Below are 12748 nucleotides of genomic sequence, written 5' to 3' on the forward strand. Positions count from 1 at the left end.
GGGAACAAAATAATTTCGGTTTCGGTTCTTATTTCGTTCCCTCAAAGAACGGTTCCTTACAGTAACGTTTAAATGAACGAACAGAATTTTAGCGTTCCTAAAACCAATATTATTTCGTTCCGAGCCGCGCGGGAGTAGGTATAGCGACTGTAGCGAACGCCGGAGCCGAGCGTTTTCGCCGACGCACGAACCGCCTTTCGCTGTCTCTTTTTCACACGTAGTTCATTTATATTTCTGTTTCGGTTAGCCGGCCGGCCGCGGCCGGCAATGAAGGTGAAGGTAGGTTGTTTGTTTTGTTTACTTCATTTACTTGAGTTGCAACTTTCGGCGTATAAACAGTGAACGTGCAGTGATAGTGGATGCTGGATATTGAAACTATTGAAAGTGATAACGTGAACATAATAACATTAAGATTTCTCATAAAAAAGGGCATTTTCACAAAAAGAAACCAGCGTGTATTCTTGATAAAATTACAAAAAAATTAAACACAATAAAATCAACAAATTTAATAAAAGAAAAAATAACTTAAAACTAAACTTAAACCCATTGAACTACTATGTACTACGTACTAGAAATGACAACTCGAACATATTCTGTGCGCCGACCGGCAGCGGCGGCAGCGCGAGGCGCATGCGCGTGAAGCGAACCGTGTCATAGAGTAAGACTTGACCACCTAGACGCGACACTTTTAGTGTAGACCTTTGTTTTATACTTTGTGTGTGAAATACTACGTAGTTTACTTTTAGCACTATTATACATTGTGTTATATTTAATTTCTACTCAGTGAAATAAAAATAAGTAATTGTTTTTTTCATAAATTGTAATTTCCTTTGAATAAAATTAATTTTGTAAGTTTCTGTCGCTCAGAATAATAATCGCGCCATTCACCTTGTTTTACCTCCCTTAAACATCGGTTGCATTAAATACTATAATACTATTTCAGTTTTGGTGTCACTATTTTTCGTCAATAATGAGAATAAATCAGAAATAATTCAAAATCATGCTTATTGTATAATATTATCGACTAAAATTCGTATTAGAACCGTGTAATATTCAAAACTATAAATTGAAATAAATATTTTTATATTATATATTGAAAACAGAATTATGATCACAAATAATATACTTTATTACCTACATGTCATGTCTGCGCGATTCATCTATGATTCCAGTTGTCAAAATGGCGGCCATAGCATCGCGTTTAAGGAGCCCGTCCCTTCATTATAATAATTACTTAAATTAAGTTAGATCAAAATAGCTTGTCTACTAACCGATGAAATGTGACACCGTCACTTTCATTAGATTTTCTCGTATGGCTTCAACAGTATCTTATAGCACAGGAAGGCATTTTTTCATTTTATTTGTGTGCAGTCAGAGACAACCTCCTCCCACCACGCGCAGAGACTGACTGAGGCAACATAAGTCCACTGGACTTATGTTCGTGGCGCAAACTTTTTGTTCGCCGTGTCCTCTCTAGTACATTATACCTCAATGCTTAAACCCTAGTTTTTCCTCCCCTGGCCCTCTGTGTAGCTTTCAGGCCAGAGAACAACCCATATGTCACCTTTACCTCCCCTTTTAAACTCGTCTAGGGCATCAAACCTAGGGAACCAGTCAATTTGCATCCCCGCTTTTTAGGGTTCCGTAGTCAACTAGGAACCCTTATAGTTTTGCCATGTCTGTCTGTCCGTCCGTCCGTCCGTCCGTCCGTCCGTCCGTCCGTCCGTCCGCGGATAATCTCAGTAACTGTTAGCACTAGAAAGCTGAAATTTGGTACCAATATGTATATCAATCACGCCAACAAAGTGCAAAAATAAAAAATGGAAAAAAATGTTTTATTAGGGTACCCCCCCTACATGTAAAGTGGGGGCTGATATTTTTTTTCATTCCAACCCCGACGTGTGATATATTGTTGGATAGGTATTTAAAAATTAATAAGGGTTCACTAAGATCATTTTTTGATAATATTAATATTTTCGGAAATAATCGCTCCTAAAGAAAAAAAAAGTGCGTGCCCCCCCCTCTAACTTTTGAACCACATGTTTAAAAAATATGAAAAAAATCAGAAAAGTAGAACTTTATAAAGACTTTCTAGGAAAATTATTTTGAACTTGATAGGTTCAGTAGTTTTTGAGAAAAATACGGAAAACTACGGAACCCTACACTGAGCGTGGCCCGACACGCTCTTGGCCGGTTTTTTCTTTGTAACCACCGTAGACTGGCGATTATTGATTTTAAGAAAATGGCTGACATTGTTTCTTAAAGGACTTAAAGCTACCGCGACCGATCAGTGTGCATGCACGGAACAAAACATCCAACGAGCCAGATTTCGATCGGACGTCCATGCGCTCAAGGCCACGTCCACGTCCGTCGACCGATAGTTTGCACGGTTATATGTAATACGACTAGTTTTTTAAAGGTGCGCGGGGCCCGAGGGCCCCGCGGTGTTCTTTTTTTGTTTTGCTTTTGTGCTTTGCTTATGCTTTTGCTTTTTGTTTTTGGTTTTGAGCTATGCTTTTTTGTTTTTGTCCTTTGCTTGTTTGATTTATTGCTTTGCTTGTTTGCTTTTTTGCTTTAGCCTTTGCGTGCTTGGGAGCACTCTCTGCCCGCAGCTCGGCCTGCGGCCTCGCGTGCTTGGGAGCCTGTCAGACACGCTCCGGGCCTTCGGCCCTTCGCGTAGTTACTGTGGGGGTTGTAGGGAAGTTGGAGCTTAAACACGACCCAATAGTAAAAGTGTCTTGAGAAGCTCACGACGGGCCTACGGCCTGCGGCCTCTGGCCCGTCGTTTCGCTTCTCTAAGACACTTTTACTATTGGGTCGTGTTTAAGCTCCAACTTCCCGGTCCGCCAGAGAGCCGATCAGGGACGCTACGGGCCTTCGGCCCTACGCGGAGCTCGGCCTTCGGCCTTCGCTGGGTTTCGTTTCGAAGCTCCGCGTCGGGCCTTCGGCCCGCCGCGTCGCTTTTTAGCCACTTTGATTATCGTTCTGCTTGGGAGCACAGTCTGTACGCAGCTCGGCCTGCGGCCTTCGCGTGCTTGGGAGCACTCTGCCCGCAGCTCGGCCTGCGGCCTTCGCGTGCTTGGAAGCCTCTCAGGCACGCTCCGCGTAGTTACTGTGAGATTTGTAGGTAAGTTGGAGCTTAAACACGACCCAATATTAAAAGTGTCTTGAGAAGCTCACGACGAGCCTGCGGCCTGCGGCCTCCGGCCCGTCGTTTCGCTTCTCTAAGACACTTTTACTATTGGGTCGTGTTTAAACTCCAACTTCCCGGTCCGCCGGCGAGCCGATCAGGGACGCTCCGGGCCTTCGGCCCTACGCGGAGCTCGGCCTTCGGCCTTCGCTGAGTTTCGAAGCTCCGCGTCGGGCCTTTGGCACGCCGCTTCGCTTATTTAGATACTTTTTGTTATTGTTTCCTTGGGAGCACAGTCTGCACGCAGCTCGGCCTGCGGCCTTCGCGTGCTTGGGAGCACTCTCTGCCCGCAGCTCGGCCTGCGGCCTCGCGTGCTTGGGAGCCTGTCAGACACGCTCCGGGCCTTCGGCCCTCCGCGTAGTTACTGTGGGGGTTGTAGGGAAGTTGGAGCTTAAACACGACCCAATAGTAAAAGTGTCTTGAGAAGCTCACGACGGGCCTACGGCCTGCGGCCTCTGGCCCGTCGTTTCGCTTCTCTAAGACACTTTTACTATTGGGTCGTGTTTAAGCTCCAACTTCCCGGTCCGCCAGAGAGCCGATCAGGGACGCTCCGGGCCTTCGGCCCTACGCGGAGCTCGGCCTTCGGCCTTCGCTGGGTTTCGTTTCGAAGCTCCGCGTCGGGCCTTCGGCCCGCCGCGTCGCTTTTTAGCCACTTTGATTATCGTTCTGCTTGGGAGCACAGTCTGTACGCAGCTCGGCCTGCGGCCTTCGCGTGCTTGGGAGCACTCTGCCCGCAGCTCGGCCTGCGGCCTTCGCGTGCTTGGAAGCCTCTCAGGCACGCTCCGCGTAGTTACTGTGAGATTTGTAGGTAAGTTGGAGCTTAAACACGACCCAATATTAAAAGTGTCTTGAGAAGCTCACGACGAGCCTGCGGCCTGCGGCCTCCGGCCCGTCGTTTCGCTTCTCTAAGACACTTTTACTATTGGGTCGTGTTTAAACTCCAACTTCCCGGTCCGCCGGCGAGCCGATCAGGGACGCTCCGGGCCTTCGGCCCTACGCGGAGCTCGGCCTTCGGCCTTCGCTGGGTTTCGAAGCTCCGCGTCGGGCCTTTGGCACGCCGCTTCGCTTATTTAGATACTTTTTGTTATTGTTTCCTTGGGAGCACAGTCTGCACGCAGCTCGGCCTGCGGCCTTCGCGTGCTTGGGAGCACTCTGCCCGCAGCTCGGCCTGCGGCCTTCGCGTACTTGGGAGCCTGTCAGACACGCTCCGGGCCTTCGGCCCTCCGCGTAGTTACTGTGGGGATTGTAGGATTTGTAGGGAAGTTGAACCTCCGGCCTGCGGCCTCCGGCCCGCCGCGTCGCTTTTTAGACACTTTTACTTATATTTTCTTGCTTGGGAGCACTGTCTGTACGCAGCTCGGAACTTGGACCGGAGCAATGACCGTCGGGCTGTAGAACGCTCCCTCCGGCTGGTAGGGAAATTTGACTTTGTCCCCTCTCGCCGCCGTTTTTGACTTTTCCAAAAATTTTTTTTTCTCATTTCTATTTTTGGCCCCCGCTCTTACCACGTGCCAAATTTGAACGCGCTCGGACCGAAAATAAAAAAAAAAAATTTCAAAGTCAGCCATTTTGAAATTTTGTAAATGCCATTCGATGGACCTCAGATAACTGTACAACATTAGTTTAAGCACTATTAACCTTTTTCCTACAGTAACGGAGCTATGGGGATTTAAAAAAAAACCTCCATACAAACTGGTAGGGAAATTTGACTTTGTCCCCTCTCGCCACCGTTTTTGACTTTTCCAAATTTTTTTTTTCTCATTTCTATTTTTGGCTCCCGTTCTTACCACGTGCCAAATTTGAACGCGCTCGGACCGAAAATAAAAAAAAAATTTTCAAAGTCGGCCATTTTGAAATTTTGTAAATGCCATTCGATGGACCTCAGATAACTGTACAACATTAGTTCAAGCACTATTAACCTTTTCCCTACCGTTACGGAGCTATGGGGATTTAAAAAAAGGACCTCCATACAAATTTCAATTGGCCTTCAAAGGGCGCCATTTTGAATTTTTCAAAATTTTCTTTTTGTATACTAATCTTGGGGTGGCTGTCTACCCGTGTGCAAAATTTCAGCACGCTCGGACCATTTTGAAATTTTTCAAAAAAAAAGTCGGCCATTTTGATTTTTTTTTAATGCCATTCGATGGACCTCGGGTGACTGTATAACATTTGTTTGAGCACTTTTCACTTCTTTGTACCGTTACGGAGCTATGGTAATTAAAAGAAAAACCTCCATTCAAATTTCAATTGGCCCTCAAAGGCCGCCATTTTGAATTTTTCAAAATTTTCTTTTTGAATACTAATCTTGGCGCGACCATCCACCCGTGTGCCAAATCTCAGCGCGCTAGGACCATTTTGAAAATTTAAAAAAAAAAAGTCGGCCATTTTGATTTTTTTTTAATGCAACTTTTTTTTACTCGGATACCTGTATGACATTTGGTCGAGCACCCCCCGGCTATCTCTTACGGTTTAAAAGTTGCCATACAAAATAAAAGTGGCCAGTTTTCCCACATTTGTAGCATTTTTAAATTTTTTTCTATTTCATTCGAATCGAGGCCACTTGGAGATTCTATGACCAAAATTTGAGATCTCTACGACAAACTTGAAAAATCGTCAAAAAAAAAAGTCGGCCATTTTGAAAAAAAAATGGCGGCGTCAAAAACTGCCCAGGGTCCTTTATGACATTTGGTCGAACACTCCCCGGCTAACTCCAGCCGTTTGGCCAGGCCGTCCAACATTTTTTTACCCGGAACCGGTAGACCGACGGTCTGATCTATCCGGGGTCGCAGGACCAAACTCTATACGACCACACCAAACACTGCCACCTTCAAATCCCCCTTCTGCCTATTTTTGGAAAAATGTCAGTCGGGTTGTAGCTTTATATTATATAGACTAGTTTTTTAAAAACTACGGCCTGCGGCCTCCGGCCCGTCGTTTCGCTTCTCTAAGACACTTTTACTATTGGGTCGTGTTTAAGCTCCAACTTCCCGGACCGCCGGCGAGCCGATCAGGGACGCTCCGGGCCTTCGGCCCTACGCGGAGCTCGGCCTTCGGCCTTCGCTGGGTTTCGTTTCGAAGCTCCGCGTCGGGCCTTCGGCCCGCCGCGTCGCTTTTTAGACACTTTGATTATCGTTCTGCTTGGAAGCACAGTCTGTACGCAGCTCGGCCTGCGGCCTTCGCGTGCTTGGGAACACTCTGCCCGCAGCTCGGCCTGCGGCCTTCGCGTGCTTGGAAGCCTCTCAGGCACGCTCCGGGCCTTCGGCCCTCCGCGTAGTTACTGTGAGAGTTGTAGGTAAGTTGGAGCTTAAACACGACCCAATAGTAAAAGTGTCTTGAGAAGCTCACGACGGGCCTGCGGCCTGCGGCCTCCGGCCCGTCGTTTCGCTTCTCTAAGACACTTTTACTATTGGGTCGTGTTTAAACTCCAACTTCCCGATCCGCCGGCGAGCCGATCAGGGACGCTCCGGGCCTTCGGCCCTACGCGGAGCTCGGCCTTCGGCCTTCGCTGGGTTTCGAAGCTCCGCGTCGGGCCTTTGGCCCGCCGCTTCGCTTATTTAGATACTTTTTGTTATTGTTTTCTTGGGAGCACAGTCTGCACGCAGCTCGGCCTGCGGCCTTCGCGTGCTTGGGAGCACTCTGCCCGCAGCTCGGCCTGCGGCCTTCGCGTACTTGGGAGCCTGTCAGACACGCTCCGGGCCTTCGGCCCTCCGCGTAGTTACTGTGGGAATTGTAGGATTTGTAGGGAAGTTGGACCTTCGGCCTGCGGCCTCCGGCCCGCCGCGTCGCTTTTTAGACACTTTTACTTATATATTCTTGCTTGGGAGCACTGTCTGTACGCAGCTCGGAACTTGGACCGGAGCAATGACCGTCGGGCTGTAGAACGCTCCCTCCGGCTGGTAGGGAAATTTGACTTTGTCCCCTCTCGCCGCCGTTTTTGACTTTTCCAAAAAATTTTTTTTCTCATTTCTATTTTTGGCCCCCGCTCTTACCACGTGCCAAATTTGAACGCGCTCGGACCGAAAAAAAAAAAAAAAATTTCAAAGTCGGCCATTTTGAAATTTTGTAAATGCCATTCGATGGACCTCAGATAACTGTACAACATTAGTTTAAGCACTATTAACCTTTTTCCTACCGTTACGGAGCTATGGGGATTTAAAAAAAAACCTCCATACAAACTGGTAGGGAAATTTGACTTTGTCCCCTCTCGCCACCGTTTTTGACTTTTCCAAATTTTTTTTCTCTCATTTCTATTTTTGGCCCCCGTTCTTACCACGTGCCAAATTTGAACGCGCTCGGACCGAAAATAAAAAAAAAAAATTTTCATAGTCGGCCATTTTGAAATTTTGTAAATGCCATTCGATGGACCTCAGATAACTGTACAACATTAGTTCAATCACTATTAACCTTTTCCCTACCGTTACGGAGCTATGGGGATTTAAAAAAAGGACCTCCATACAAATTTCAATTGGCCTTCAAAGGGAGCCATTTTGAATTTTTCAAAATTTTCTTTTTGTATACTAATCTTGGGGTGGCTGTCTACCCGTGTGCAAAATTTCAGCGCGCTCGGACCATTTTGAAATTTTTCAAAAAAAAAAAGTCGGCCATTTTGATTTTTTTTTAATGCCATTCGATGGACCTCGGGTGACTGTATAACATTTGTTTGAGCACTTTTCACTTCTTTGTACCGTTACGGAGCTATGGTAATTAAAAGAAAAACCTCCATTCAAATTTCAATTGGCCCTCAAAGGCCGCCATTTTGAATTTTTCAAAATTTTCTTTTTGAATACTAATCTTAGCGCGACCGTCCACCCGTGTGCCAAATCTCAGCGCGCTAGGACCATTTTGAAAATTTTCAAAAAAAAAAAGTCGGCCATTTTGATTTTTTTTTAATGCAACTTTTTTCTACTCGGATACCTGTATGACATTTGGTCGAGCACCCCCCGGCTATCTCTTACGGTTTAAAAGTTGCCATACAAAATAAAAGTGGCCAGTTTTCCCACATTTGTAGCACTTTTCAATTTTTTTTTATTTCATTCGAATCGAGGCCACTTGGAGATTCTATGACCAAAATTTGAGCTCTCTACGACAAACTTGAAAAATCGTCAAAAAAAAAAGTCGGCCATTTTGAAAAAAAAATGGTGGCGTCAAAAACTGCCCAGAGTCCTCTATGACATTTGGTTGAACACTCCCCGGCTAACTCCAGCCGTTTGGCCAGGCCGTCCAACATTTTTTTACCCGGAACCGGTAGACCGACGGTCTGATCTATCCGGGGTCGCAGGACCAAACTCTATACGACCACACCAAACACTGCCACCTTCAAATCCCCCTTCTGCCTATTTTTGGAAAAATGTCAGTCGGGTTGTAGCTTTATATTATATAGACTAGTTTTTTAAAGGTGCGCGGGGCCCGAGGGCCCCGCGGTGTTCTTTTTTTGTTTTGCTTTTTGTTTTTGAGCTATGCTTATGCTTTTTGTTTTAGAGCTATGCTTATGCTTTTTGTTTTTGAGCTATGCTTTTTTGTTTTTTTGCTTTGCTTGTTTGATTAATTGCTTGGGAGCACTCTCTGCCCGCAGCTCGGCCTGCGGCCTCGCGTGCTTGGGAGCCTGTCAGACACGCTCCGGGCCTTCGGCCCTCCGCGTAGTTACTGTGGGGGTTGTAGGGAAGTTGGAGCTTAAACACGACCCAATAGTAAAAGTGTCTTGAGAAGCTCACGACGGGCCTGCGGCCTGCGGCCTCCGGCCCGTCGTTTCGCTTCTCTAAGACACTTTTACTATTGGGTCGTGTTTAAGCTCCAACTTCCCGGTCCGCCGGCGAGCCGATCAGGGACGCTCCGGGCCTTCGGCCCTACGCGGAGCTCGGCCTTCGGCCTTCGCTGGGTTTCGAAGCTCCGCGTCGGGCCTTCGGCCCGCCGCTTCGCTTGTTAAGATACTTTTTGTTATTGTTTTGCTTGGGAGCACAGTCTGTACGCAGCTCGGCCTGCGGCCTTCGCGTGCTTGGAAGCATTCTGCCCGCAGCTCGGCCTGCGGCCTTCGCGTGCTTGGAAGCCTCTCAGGCACGCTCCGGGCCTTCGGCCCTCCGCGTAGTTACTGTGAGGGTTGTAGGGAAGTTGGAGCTTAAACACGACCCAATAGTAAAAGTGTCTTGAGAAGCTCACGACGGGCCTACGGCCTGCGGCCTCCGGCCCGTCGTTTCGCTTCTCTAAGACACGTTTACTATTGGGTCGTGTTTAAGCTCCAACTTCCCGGTCCGCCGGCGAGCCGATCAGGGACGCTCCGGGCCTTCGGCCCTACGCGGAGCTCGGCCTTCGGCCTTCGCTGGGTTTCGAAGCTCCGCGTCGGGCCTTTGGCCCGCCGCTTCGCTTATTTAGATACTTTTTGTTATTGTTTTCTTGGGAGCACAGTCTGCACGCAGCTCGGCCTGCGGCCTTCGCGTGCTTGGGAGCACTCTGCCCGCAGCTCGGCCTGCGGCCTTCGCGTACTTGGGAGCCTGTCAGACACGCTCCGGGCCTTCGGCCCTCCGCGTAGTTACTGTGGGGATTGTAGGATTTGTAGGGAAGTTGGACCTCCGGCCTGCGGCCTCCGGCCCGCCGCGTCGCTTTTTAGACACTTTTACTTATATATTCTTGCTTGGGAGCACTGTCTGTACGCAGCTCGGAACTTGGACCGGAGCAATGACCGTCGGGCTGTAGAACGCTCCCTCCGGCTGGTAGGGAAATTTGACTTTGTCCCCTCTCGCCGCCGTTTTTGACTTTTCCAAAAAATTTTTTTCTCATTTCTATTTGTGGCCCCCGCTCTTACCGCGTGCCAAATTTGAACGCGCTCGGACCGAAAAAAAAAAAAAATTTCAAAGTCGGCCATTTTGAAATTTTGTAAATGCCATTCGATGGACCTCAGATAACTGTACAACATTAGTTTAAGCACTATTAACCTTTTTCCTACCGTTACGGAGCTATGGGGATTTAAAAAAAAACCTCCATACAAACTGGTAGGGAAATTTGAATTTGTCCCCTCTCGCCACCGTTTTTGACTTTTCCAAATTTTTTTTTCTCATTTCTATTTTTGGCCCCCGTTCTTACCACGTGCCAAATTTGAACGCGCTCGGACCGAAAATAAAAAAAAAATTTCAAAGTCGGCCATTTTGAAATTTTGTAAATGCCATTCGATGGACCTCAGATAACTGTACAACATTAGTTCAAGCACTATTAACCTTTTCCCTACCGTTACGGAGCTATGGGGATTTAAAAAAAGGACCTCCATACAAATTTCAATTGGCCTTCAAAGGGCGCCATTTTGAATTTTTCAAAATTTTCTTTTTGTATACTAATCTTGGGGTGGCTGTCTACCCGTGTGCAAAATTTCAGCGCGCTCGGACCATTTTGAAATTTTTCAAAAAAAAAAAGTCGGCCATTTTGATTTTTTTTTAATGCCATTCGATGGACCTCGGGTGACTGTATAACATTTGTTTGAGCACTTTTCACTTCTTGGTACCGTTACGGAGCTATGGTAATTAAAAGAAAAACCTCCATTCAAATTTCAATTGGCCCTCAAAGGCCGCCATTTTGAATTTTTCAAAATTTTCTTTTTGAATATAAATCTTGGGGTGACCTTCCACCCGTGTGCCAAATCTTAGCGCGCTAGGCCCATTTTGAAATTTTTCAAAAAAAAAAAAGTCGGCCATTTTGATTTTTTTTAATGCAACTTTTTTCTACTCGGATACCTGTATGACATTTGGTCGAGCACCCCCCGGCTATCTCTTACGGTTTAAAAGTTGCCATACAAAATAAAAGTGGCCAGGTTTCTCACATTTGTAGCATTTTTCAATTTTTTTTTATTTCATTCGAATCGAGGCCGCTTGGAGATTCTACGACCAAAATTTGAGCTCTCTATGATAAATTTGAAAAATTGACAAAAAAAAAAGTCGGCCATTTTGAAAAAAAAAATGGCGGCGTCAAAAACTGCCCAGGGTCCTCTATGACATTTGGTCGAACACTCCCCGGCTAACTCCAGCCGTTTGGCCAGGCCGTCCAACATTTTTTTACCGGAACCGGTAGACCGACGGTCTGATCTATCCGGGGTCGCAGGACCAAACTCTATACGACCACACCAAACACTGCCACCTTCAAATCCCCCTTCTGCCTATTTTTGGAAAAATGTCAGTCGGGTTGTAGCTTTATATTATATAGACTAGTTTTTTAAAGGTGCGCGGGGCCCGAGGGCCCCGCGGTGTTCTTTTTTTGTTTTGCTTTTTGTTTTTGAGCTATGCTTATGCTTTTTGTTTTAGAGCTATGCTTATGCTTTTTGTTTTTGAGCTATGCTTTTTGCTTTTTTTTGCTTTGCTTGTTTGATTAATTGCTTGGGAGCACTCTCTGCCCGCAGCTCGGCCTGCGGCCTCGCGTGCTTGGGAGCCTGTCAGACACGCTCCGGGCCTTCAGCCCTCCGCGTAGTTACTGTGGGGGTTGTAGGGAAGTTGGAGCTTAAACACGACCCAATAGTAAAAGTGTCTTGAGAAGCTCACGACGGGCCTGCGGCCTGCGGCCTCCGGCCCGTCGTTTCGCTTCTCTAAGACACTTTTACTATTGGGTCGTGTTTAAGCTCCAACTTCCCGGTCCGCCGGCGAGCCGATCAGGGACGCTCCGGGCCTTCGGCCCTACGCGGAGCTCGGCCTTCGGCCTTCGCTGGGTTTCGAAGCTCCGCGTCGGGCCTTCGGCCCGCCGCTTCGCTTGTTAAGATACTTTTTGTTATTGTTTTGCTTGGGAGCACAGTCTGTACGCAGCTCGGCCTGCGGCCTTCGCGTGCTTGGAAGCATTCTGCCCGCAGCTCGGCCTGCGGCCTTCGCGTGCTTGGAAGCCTCTCAGGCACGCTCCGGGCCTTCGGCCCTCCGCGTAGTTACTGTGAGGGTTGTAGGGAAGTTGGAGCTTAAACACGACCCAATAGTAAAAGTGTCTTGAGAAGCTCACGACGGGCCTACGGCCTGCGGCCTCCGGCCCGTCGTTTCGCTTCTCTAAGACACGTTTACTATTGGGTCGTGTTTAAGCTCCAACTTCCCGGTCCGCCGGCGAGCCGATCAGGGACGCTCCGGGCCTTCGGCCCTACGCGGAGCTCGGCCTTCGGCCTTCGCTGGGTTTCGAAGCTCCGCGTCGGGCCTTTGGCCCGCCGCTTCGCTTATTTAGATACTTTTTGTTATTGTTTTCTTGGGAGCACAGTCTGCACGCAGCTCGGCCTGCGGCCTTCGCGTGCTTGGGAGCACTCTGCCCGCAGCTCGGCCTGCGGCCTTCGCGTACTTGGGAGCCTGTCAGACACGCTCCGGGCCTTCGGCCCTCCGCGTAGTTACTGTGGGGATTGTAGGATTTGTAGGGAAGTTGGACCTCCGGCCTGCGGCCTCCGGCCCGCCGCGTCGCTTTTTAGACACTTTTACTTATATATTCTTGCTTGGGAGCACTGTCTGTACGCAGCTCGGAACTTGGACCGGAGCAATGACCGTCGGGCTGTAGAACGCTCCCTCCGGCTGGTAGGGAAATTTGACTTTGTCCCCTCTCGCCGCCGTTTTTGACTTTTCCAAA

This window comes from Leguminivora glycinivorella, chromosome 5 (genome assembly GCF_023078275.1).
Source record: "Leguminivora glycinivorella isolate SPB_JAAS2020 chromosome 5, LegGlyc_1.1, whole genome shotgun sequence".
Classification (NCBI taxonomy): domain Eukaryota; kingdom Metazoa; phylum Arthropoda; class Insecta; order Lepidoptera; family Tortricidae; genus Leguminivora; species Leguminivora glycinivorella.